This window comes from Cynara cardunculus (assembly GCF_001531365.2).
Source record: "Cynara cardunculus var. scolymus isolate 2C chromosome LG 2, CcrdV1, whole genome shotgun sequence".
Taxonomy (NCBI): Eukaryota; Viridiplantae; Streptophyta; class Magnoliopsida; order Asterales; family Asteraceae; genus Cynara; species Cynara cardunculus.
The window spans coordinates 46,485,275-46,497,285 of NC_037529.1; positions in this window are offsets into that span (position 1 = coordinate 46,485,275).

The window sequence follows — 12,011 nt, forward strand, 5'->3', positions numbered from 1 at the left end:
TCTTCTTCCTGTGCAAATCTTTAAAACTCTCCAGAGCAACTTTCCAAATATAGTAGGTGTATGTATGTGTTTTTCTTCACAACAACTATATATATATATATATACACAACCACAAGGGGAAGTGAGGGGCGGCTCAATAGCCGACTCCCCCTCTTTTCTTTATTTAAAATAATATACACTCACATATCCAAACATATACACATAACATAAATATATATATATATATATATATAAAACTAAAATAATAACCAGACTATTACAGTTTCCCCACCTTGTTCAAAGGAAGGATTAGGTGCACAAGACATGGAGGTTCTCGGCCAACCTTTTTGTTCACTCATGGAGAGTCCTCTGGCTGGCTCTGAACCTACCTTGGATACTCTTCATGACAGAACAGCAGTAGTGGATTCTCCTTAAAAAGAACCACGAGGATCTGCTGGAAATCCTTCCCCGACCAACATCAAACAAGTCGAGCAAGAAGGTGTCCTTGGAACAAGGACTGAATCTGGCCCATGTGTTGAGTCAGAGGTTACACAAATAGCCTACGTCACAAGGGAAGAGTTCCAATCCCTTGCCACCTCTTTGCTATGCTCCTTGGAAGAGCTAAAACTCATCGTGGCCCGTGCAGAGCTGTCACCTTCTGCATCTGCTCTGGATGAGATACAAGCATCCTTAGCAGTATTGAGAGATGAATCATCGATGAATGCCTCTCGTCTCGATACCCTACAGGAATTGACGGCACAAAATACAGAGGCCCTGCAAAGGGTCCTAACATCCATACAGAGGGATGAAGCGTCCACTTCTCATGACGCCCAGGCGATGATCCCTCTCAACGTACCTGTCGATTATGTCACTCAGGGCGCAATGAATGCTCTGGGTGACAGACTTCTACAAAAGGTGGCAACTTTTACTTTAGAGTTCAACAGCAATGCCACAGAAGCAGCAGAGTCAATAACGCGTTCTCTGGCGGGCTTCAACTACCGCTCGTACTTTGAGATTCGACGAGTTGGAGACGCAATAGAAGATCTCCTCAAACTGTATGAGGCAAAACTCAAGTCCATGCCTCAAACAGAGGAGCAGAGACCAAAACGAAGAATGGACGCGACTCCGTGTGCAGAGGCATCCAAAAGAAGAAGACTTGAAGATGATGAGGACCTAGACTTGTTCGGTCCTCAAAATCGTCAAGATGGGGAGAAGCATTCAACAGCCACCCTAAGTGTTACACATACGGCTGTCCCCTCTGTTCCATCTGCCTCTGCCCCACAACAACAAGCGCATGACTCTTCAAGGTAGAGGGTACCAAGTCAACCAGCACTAGAGCAAGCAGAAGCGCTTCATAAGGGAAAGTTGCCCATGGCATCTCAAACAGAGCCGACTGAGCAACAAAAGAAGAAAGACGCAATTGATCTTCTCTCAGTCCACGACACATCTGATTTAGAACTGGCTCTGTCTTCTTCAACAGAATACGCCATGGACACCGCTACTCCAAACAAGAGAAAGAGAAGAAGAGGCGGTAGCAGTGAATGTAGTCGATCCTACACTCTTGGCCATTCCTATTGTCATTCCTCTAGAAGGCGTCACTGTTGCTGCTCCTCCACCACAACAGAATACACACAGAGCTAGGGTCCCTGCTCAAGGGACCAGAGTAGTCACTCCGTCTATAAGGCAAAGTGTGCCTGTCAAACCAATCAGAGTAGAAGAATAAGGCGCAAGCAGTAGGCCAAAAAGAAAGCATCCCTCTGATCGAGTTCAAAATATCAACGAGAGCATGGACGCAATGTTTACACCTATGCCCCTAGACAAGCCAATAAAGGACAAAGCAGACAGCGCAAATATCTACCAATTTCTCTACAACCTGCAAGAAAAGACACCGGTCCAAAAGATCAGTCTTCATCCAATGGTCCAAGAGAATATCAGACAGAGGTTCCAAAATCGCTACACACAGCCCATCTCTATAGTTCACTTCGTCGATGGAATCAAAGATGTCCTCGACATAAAGAAACGCACCTTCGTGCACAACCAGATCGTCTTCCATGAGTATACGGTGGAGAGGTCTCGCGGACAGATCTGCAAGTTCACAGATTGTGACCTTATAAATCTGAATTCGTGGGATCTTCTATCTCTGTATTACTTCACAAACCACAAGAAGGATAAGGGGCTTAAATATGTTGTCGCCAACTCTGCTATACGACAAACAATGACAGACCTACTCGACTTCAGATGCAAGTTTGATTTTCAACTAGCTCTGGATCTGGGAGTGGATCAATTGATTGTCGCTGCACCAAATGAAGATCTACAGGGCATCAAGAGCATCCCCTCTTGGACTGTGTTGGTGGAATCAGAAGTGGGAGTGGTATTTCAAAATTCAAAACAAAAGAAGATCTTTTTTCGAAATATCCAGAACTACAAGTATTCAAACTCTACCCTGCGGTACATCAGAGATAATCTAGTCAAGAGCAGAGACAACTCCCCTAGAGCAAAGGAAAGGGCGAATATCATCTTAAGGTCAATTCGTAACATGCTAGAGTTTCATGAACTTCTTAGGAAGTTCATCAAACTTCAAAATGTTTAGACCTTATCTTTTGTAAGTTATTTTTCTATCTTTAATTCAATGTAATTTCCATTCAAATCATATTGTACTTTTTTAGATAGTGAATGTAAAACAGAGGTTCCTTTTAACCTCTGGGTTCGATTAAACTTTCTGTTTTGTAATTCAAGTAAGAGCCTGCCTTATTTACACTTAAGGGGAGATTGTTAGACCCCAACCTGTGAAAGTGTAAGTAAGAAGTCTCTWACTCTAGTCAATAGGACTTAGTCTATTGAAGCGGTCTGGACTAAGAGCTCTCATGCAGATGATCAAGAACCAGAGCTCTTACTCAAGTGTGAAGGTTCCATTCATATAGATCCCGTGCTCTATCCCCGTGGACGATCAAGCCTTATGCGCCAAAAAGCATAAGCGCTTGACACAAAGCTACAACTCTAAGACCTAGAGCCTCTGCATATGCAGAACCTTTGCATAGTACATGCAGAGCTTCTGTATGTTACAAGCAGAGCATCTGGTTACTTTCTCCATGGAACACGCATGCATGTCCAGACATTCTCGCAAGCGTTTAACATATTTGAGGCGGCTTGACCAAGTCTACTCCGCTTTTCAAGGGAAGTCAAAGATAAGGAAGCAGACTAGTCAGCTCAAAGTTTCAAGCCTATTTTATAGCATAGTTGTTAGACCTAGGCGTATATAAGGAGGTTTCCTCCCCACGTTCAGATTACCTGAGAAAGCCGACTTATACTATACCGAATTATTGTGAGATTACTATCTTTGATTGTTCTTTACATACATCAATAAAAGCATTCGACATATTCAAGTCTTTTCATTGCTTTTATTTATACTTTGAATATTTCTATTAATCATTCGTGGTACACTGTTTGTTTTCATTCCTATTATTTATAAACTGTGTTTTACTGCAAATTAAGAGTATATGGGTTCCAACATTATAATTTTGTGGTGATGAATGTTATGCATGATATGATTTTAATACATGACATCAGTTATATGTTTACATGTATATGGAGCTTTATGGAGCATGCATGGTAAGTGTTTTCGGTTTTTAAACATATTTAGCATGCTTAACTTTTCTGTTGGTTCCGTTAATGAATTAAATACAGATATCATCGCTGTGGTTTTTGTTGATCCAAACTCTATCAGTGATTTGATGATGACCCTCATACTTAGTGAAAATACTTTGTGTTATTTTGTCTATTCAGGTTCAATGATCAACCTCAAATTGAGTACGTTCAACGATCGTCGAACACATACTGGAATAGTTAGAACTTAGTTTAACTTCAAGACAAAATGCAAATCAAAGACACCTTCAACAAAGTCAAAGAAGTAGCTGAAGATGGAGACTTATCTAAAGGCGAACAGTTTGTAGAAGGAGGGGGGATGAATACAAACACAGAAAACTTTCAGTTTTAAAAATATATATTGATATAGAAGGATCAATACAGATTTTTACAGATTGTTTCAGAAATAGAAAAGGCAAAGATAACCTATCTAAAACAAAGTAATATTACACACAAATATACTTAGCAAATATAAGAAATTTGACGAATAAGATAACGACAGAAAGATGTTCTTCTTGGGTAAGAACTTTGGAATTAGATAGAAATTCCAACTTGCTTGAAGATAAACGTATGTGTTCTTTTTTTTTCTGTTGTAGATTTAGTGCATGTGGAGAGCACTCAACTATTTATACTTATTACATTAAATGCAATTCAAAAGGATTAGAACACGCGCCAAGCTTTTAGAGGAAAGCTTGTCCTTTGCAACAGTGAATAGTACTATTTTCTATTCATGATCAGACATCCTTTCATAGAGTTGGTGGGCACTAGAGTCGACTAGTCGGCTTCGTGCAGTACTATACTCTTCATTTGTGTATGGAAGGACAAGACAAAAACAATTGTGCATGACAAGCTTCATTTGATCGTTGAATGCTGGAATAATAATGTTGGAGGTGTCTTCAGCATTCACTGAGGCTTGCACAGTCTTCACACGTATGTTGACCAGGTTGTAATCACTGAATACCGCTTCATATCATGAACTCGCTAGTCATTAATCTTCAGTTTCAGTCTTCGACATTCACTGAAGGTTCTTTGGTGTGAGTTTTGTCTTCTTGAAGTATCGTTGTCGCTGTAGGATTACAATGCATGTTTCAGCAATCACTGAACAAACTCAGTGATGATATTTGGAACTGAAAAGACAAAAACATAATACTTCTAAAGGTAAAAGGGATTATCATCAAATCAATGATAGAGAGGATCAACAATCTCCCCCTATTTGATGATGACAAAGCAACATAAAGAAAATTGCCTTAAGGTTTAATAGTAAGGAAAAGTTACATATAAAGTACATTTCCCTTTTAACTATTTTGGGATCTTTTTCAGTGTTGCAGTTTTTACTATATAAGTTTTTCTTAAGTTACAAGTTTAAGAAAAAGTACAAGAAAGGAAACTAAAACTGAAAGCATGTTCACTAACTGAAGATTGTCAGTGACTGTAAGAGCATACTGGAACTCATAGACATGTGTCCCTATTACTCTTTTTTAGGGATCCTTTTCAGCGATACTAATGAATACTTATATTAATCAAAGGAGAATTACAAGTGTTACATTCCGTACATTCTACACTTATGACATATAAGTTGCACACTGAAAGAAAAGACATAGAGAAATAAGACTTACAATGAAAGATAAAATTTACAAGACAGAAATTTCTAACTAATCTAAGTCGTTGAAGTCGATGTAACCAGGTACTTGTTGGGTTCAAGTATGTGCGTTAAAGATTGTATTCAAGTTCTCCATTTTTTTATTATACTTTGTAATAGATAGGTTTAATGCTTTCCTTTGTATAAATAGTCATTAGCCTTGTATTTGTCATTAACTTTCGGTAATCAATCTGATTAGTGCTATAATTCTCTCTCAAGAAATACAAAGAAAGATTTGGTGATCATTTCTCTCTAATCTTCATCTTGTTCTTAATACTTGAAGATTTGATTCAGATTTGTGTGATTTGGGCTTTTCAATTGGTATCAGAGCAAACTGCAGCAATTTGTTTAGAGGATTAAACAGAATTATCAAGGATTTTGCACGAATTATAGAGGATTAATCGATCTGTTCTTGTTGTTCTTCATTTGTTCATCGTATTCTTCGGTCCAGAATCGTATTTTAGGCTTAAATCGCTTAAATTTTGATTGTTAATTGATAAAATTTACACTACTGAATTCGCAATTTCAGTTTGAACAACTTTGATTCACATCGATTTTGATTTTAGACAAGTTTTGAACCATTTTTGACCGAATTTTAAGTTTAAGAAATTTGTTGGTGTTCTTCAAAAATTCATATTTTTGCAAGTTTTGATCCATTTTTTGGTGAAAAAGTGTTAAAATTGTGTTTTTGCTTGAATACTAGTCCGGATATCTCTTAATCGGTTTAAGTGTAAATCACTTATAGCTTGTTCGATTTAAGACTTGTGATATTTTTGAATTGATCTTGTGCGATTTAGGTTAAATCGGGTAAGGTTTGCACGATTTAGAGGTAAATCCGCTTGATTCTTGTTCGATTTAGTGAGCGATTTAGGATTAATCCGCCTGGTAAATCGTGTGTATGTTGTGCGATTTGATCTGTGAATTGTGCGATTTAATCATAATCCGGTTGTAACTTGAGCTATTCTGTTGTGCGATTTAAGTGTAGTGTTGTGCGATTTATTTGAATTGTATACGATTTGAGTGATCGTACTTTGACTTTTGACCGTATTTTTGACTTTGACTTCTTGAATGGATTTTTGAACGGATATTGACTTTCATTTGTGAGCGATTTAAATCTCTTTGACTATTTGAGTGATTTGATTTTAAGCGGACTTAATCGTATTTGACTTGGTTGACTTAGTTGACTTGACTTGTTGGCTTGTTCACTTTTTACGTCCGTATTTCATTTTGCAATTTTGACTAAGTGTTGAAAACATCCGATTTGAGATTTCTTATTTGTGTGAAATTTGACTAGGTGTTAGAATTCACCGGATTTCTCATCCGGTTTTGTTGTTCATTGTGCGATTTAAAGGTTTTTGTTGTCCAGATATCTAATCCGGATAACTTGTTTTAGTTGGTAATTCAAGTCTATCTTCTTTGTCCGGACTTCTAATCCGGATAAGCTTGACCGGATTTCTAATCCGGATAAGCTTGTGTGCTTAAATTTTTTCTAAGTCTTGAATGTGTGCAAATTCTTGTTTGCGATTTATTTGATATATTTTTTAATACTAATCCTTTAATATAAATTTTGAACTGCAGTTGATCCTATATCATACATAACTGATAAAAGGAGTTCAAGAGAAGCAATGGCTATTGGTACTGACACCAAGCCACCAGTGCTTTTTAGAGGGGACTATAACCAATGGAGAGATAGATTCCTCAATTTCATAGAGAGAATGAAAGAAGGTGATATGATTATGGAATCTTTGATGGAAGGTCCTGTTGTTTTCTATAGAGAGACACTTGCTGTTCCAGAAGAAGGCAGACCTGCCCAAAGAGTCATCAAAGAGAAATTCAGATACACTGCACAAGAAAAGGAGAGAGCCCATGCTGATGTGCTTTGCAAGTCCTACATAATGCAAGCACTGACCAACAATATCTATACCAGTATTGACAGCCATAAATCATCTGGTCACAGCATGTGGGTTCAAATTGAAAAGATGATGATGGGTTCCAAAGTGGGAACTCAGTTAAAGATTACTAATTGTATATCTGCATATGAAGAATTCAAGGCTAAAGATGGAGAGAGCCTTGATGATGTCTATGATAGGCTTACCAGACTACTAAATGAGCTGACCAAGAACGAAATCTCTAAAACTATTATAGAGATAAATGTTAAATTCCTCAACAATCTTCAACCAGAGTGGAAACCTTATGCTAATCATATCAGATTCAACAAATCATTATCTGATATTGACATACATGAAGTTTATGAAACTCTAAAGCAGAACGAAGAAGAAGTTTTGGAGATCCGAGATTCCAAGAAGAAGAAAGAGAAGGAAGTTGTTGATCCTTTAGCTTTCATGTCTGGGAAGAAAGGAAAGAGCAGATATAGGAAGCAAGTAAAGGAAATAAGCCAATAAGCGAATCTGTTGATGAAGAAAGTAACAACTCAGATTCGGACTCTGAAATGTCTGAAATAAAACATGCCATGGCGATGCTAACTAAAGCATTCCAAAAGAAGTTTCAGAAACGGCCGCACTCGAACAATCAAAGATTCTCGTCCGGCTCAAAATACGAATTTAAAGATAAGTTCGGCGAGAAGAAGAAATATGAAGAAAAGAGATTCAAGAAGAAGTATGAGAAGAAGCCGGAAGAGAAGAAGAAGTTTGTTAAAGGTGTAGCAGATGACCACACAAAGTGCTATAACTGTGGCAAACTAGGCCATTTTCCAGTATATTATAGAAAGACGGTAACACGAAATACCGATTACTACAAAAACAAATTTCTTCTCTCTAAACAACGAGATGCGGGGAAAGCACTCATGGCAGAAGATGATCACTGGTTAAACCTAACCGATGAAAAGGAAGAAGCTGAAGCTGTTGCACACATTTGCTTGATGGCTAAATCTGAAAACTGTTCTTTAGATGAAGAAGAAGAATAGAGTGCTGAAATGGAAGAAGAGGTATTGGAGCAATCATGCATAAAACAGATGCAAAAGATTATGCTTAAACTCCAATCTTTCCAGCAAGAATTAAAAAAGAAAAAATGCGTTCAAATAATTTTGAAAAAGAATTAAAAACGCAAAAAGAAAAATACATCAAATTATTTGATGAAAATGTTGGAAACTTGGACTGGGCTAAATCTTTGTTATCTGAATCTAAATAATTTACTGAAAAATCCAATATCTTAAAAGCCGAATTATTTGATTCCAAGGAACGATATAAATCGTTAGAATTGGTTAATGAAGAACTAATGGTTAAAATAAGTAAGCTTGAATTACAATTAATTCGATTAAATGAAAAACTGAAGTCTAAGGAAGAAGTTTTATATAAAAGACGGCAAACTGATCAAACAATTTTTCTGAACAAACCAACTGAAACAAGATTTTTTTAACCCTCGGGAAGGGTTAGGGTATGAAAATCCGAATTTTTTAGGAAAAGCTTTATATTATACCTCGACTCTATACTAATATGAATATCTTGATTGTGGACCCGAGTTTTCAATAAAATTTACAAAATCTTCTGATGAAGTAGAACAACGAGAAGATTTTAATCGTCAAAGAAAAGACAAAATGCAGGTTCCGTTTGACTATACAAACTTAAATGATAGCTATAAAAAATCAAGACTATGTACTTTCAACAGATTATTTTCACAGTTAATCCAAAGCAGAGCTTGAATCAAAACCTGCTGAACCAAAGTTTTATACTCCTACCTTAATTTTAGAAAAACAAGTGGTTCAGCTGGAAAAGATTTTGAATGAAGAACGACTTTCATTTAATCAACAAAACAAGAATTTTTAAATAAAATTGAAGATTTAGAAAATTCTAAAGCAAAAACGAAACATGTTGAGTCTGAGTATTTTTCGTGTAATAAATCTTTAAGTGAAGCTTCTGATTCAGAAGAAATTAATTTTTCAAATATCTTGAATTCAGATGTTTGTTTGGATAATGACATTGATCAGTTTGATTTTTCTAAGAAAAAATTACCAAGTCATGAAGATTTTCTTGTTAAATAATATGACAGAGGATTCCAATTTAACTTCAGATTTTGAAAATAATTTTAATGGAAAACCTGTTTCTGAGGATTTGTATTATAAAAAGAATAAAACCAAAAAGAATTCAAGGAAACAGAAGARGCTTACAAAGAAAATTAAACAAAAAGTTTATCATTCATCTAAATCTGATGATTTTATTTTTCTTATTTTAGATAGCGCGTTGAAGTTTAAGAAGGTTTGGAGAGTAAAAGAAGAAGAAAAATTTTCAACTCGATAGAAGAAGAATAATTTTACTAAGTCTGTATTAAATGATTCTATATTGAATAATTATGTAAAAAGATATTCAGTTGATGAATTGTTTAATATTAGAAATGGTAAAAATAATTGTTCTCCGTGTGGATTGAACGAATTACTTAAGTCATTTACTTCTTTTAAGCCTTATCATTTCATGCATTCTGCTTTTACTGCTTTATCTAAGAAATTTCATATTAAAGAATGTTGGTTTGGTACTTACAGTATACCACCAATGAGAACTGCGCTTAAAGGACCAAAACTAAAATGGGTACCAAAACCCAATTGATTCACTTTTGCAGTTTAACCTGCATGTGTGGTTCTTAGACTCCGGATGTTCTAAGCACATGACTAGTAGAAAAGAATTATTATCTAACTATGTTGAATCTTTTGGAGGTACGATGAGGTTTGGAAATGATCAATACGCGCCTATCCTTGGATACGGTGACGTAATTTCTGGGAATTTAATGATTAAGAAAGTGTCGTATGTCGAAGGACTTGGACATAATCTGTTTAGCATAGGTCAATTTTGTGATAAGAATTTAGAAGTCTATTTTAAAGATAACCAGTGCAGCATCCGAACAACTGATGGTAAGGAGCTTCTTGCTGGAATCAGAAGATCAAATCTCTACACGATTGACCTCTCCAACAAACAAGTAGATACTGACGTCTGCTTGATATCCAAGGCATCCTTTGAAGCATAATTTGCGATAGCATCGGCGTCTTTCGCATTTGAATTTCAAATATCTGAACAAGTTGATATGCGACAACTTCGTTAAAGGCATCCCAGACCTAAAGTTTCATAAAGACAATGTATGTGGTGCATGTGAAATGAGCAAACTGAAGAAAGCTTCACATGAGCTGAAGACAGAGTTCAACACCGAACGTCCTCTACACTTACTCCATATGGATCTCTGTGGTACTATGCGAGTCCAAAGCATCAATGGAAAGAAGTATATGTTGGTTATAGTCGATGACTATTCCAGATATACCTGGGTTCATTTTCTGCGGTCAAAGGATGAAGCGACCGAGACAATAATCTCATTCTTTAAAATAGTCCAAAACAATCTGCAACTACCAGTTCAGAAAATCAGAACTGACAGCGGAACTGAATTCAAGAAAAATACACTTGGCTCATTCCTCGAATCCATCGGTATTACACATACATTTTCGGCAGCCCGGACACCACAACAGAATGGTGTCGTTGAGAGAAAGAACAGAACATTGCTGGAAGCAGCGCGAACATTACTTACTTGCTCAAAGCTTCCATTATTCTTATGGGATGAAGAAGTGGCGACTGCTTGTTTTACCCAGAACCGATCCCCCGTTCACAAAAGGTTTGGTAAAACTCCGTATGAGATAATAAATAAAGAATACCTAATATCAAATTCTTCCGAGTTTTTGGTTGCAGGTGCTTTATTTTAAATGACAAAGAGGACAGAGGGAAGTTCGCTGCTAAAGCTGATGAAGCGGTCTTTGTTGGCTATTCTAAGACATCTGTTGCGTATAGGGTCTACAACAAGAGAACCAAAATCATCAATGAGAGCGAGAACGTCTCCTTTGATGAAGTCATTGATGTGGCTTCTGAACAATTCAGTTCAGGACCCGGGCTAATAATTAATATTACGCGGAAAGCTAATCAACCCGAATCTTCTAATTCTAATAAAGCTGATTTAGATTCATTGTTTGAGAAATTTTATGAAGAATATTTTGAAAATAAATCTAATCAGTCTAATGATTTGTCCAGGAATATTCAGAGTGAACAATAGTTATCTGGTCCATCTCCCGATGTGCCAGTAACTAAAACAGAAGAAGAAACGGAAGCGGTTGATGAAGAAATAGAGATGGAAACTCCTAAATATCCAGTTCAGCGTGAAGAGGGTGAAAATTCTGAAGTGCAAGAGGTATCGGGCGAACAAGACGAAGATATCCTACCTCAACCAGATAGTCAACTATTCTAGTTCCAAATATTGAACATTCAACTGAACCTGTTCCGATAAACTCCCTAAGTACTTACACTGATCAAAACTCAGATCAAAGTTCCTACATTCCCCTACCTCATAGCAAGAAGTGGACCAGAAATCACCCAATACATCAAGTTATTGGTGATCCATCAGCACCTATTCGTACAGGGTCTGCGACAGCTAATGAGTGCCTTTACTCTGTGTTTTTTAGTAACATAGAATCGACTAAGGTATCCGAAGCCTTAGCTGAACTGGATTGGATAATCGTAATGCAAGAGTGTTAACCCAGATCTGACAGTAGAACAATTTAATAAGGAAATTCAAGAGAGATTTATAATAGAAGAAGATGAAATAGAAATCGACGGCGCTTTCTTTATTGAATGGAAAATTACAAACTCTCAAKAACCCWAATHRACTCTCATGAGACGTGATTGATTCTATGTGTTTTCAATGAATTCTCTGTTTTTCTCTCTCACATTCACGCTTGTTACAATAGACCTAGTCGTCTATTTATACTAGT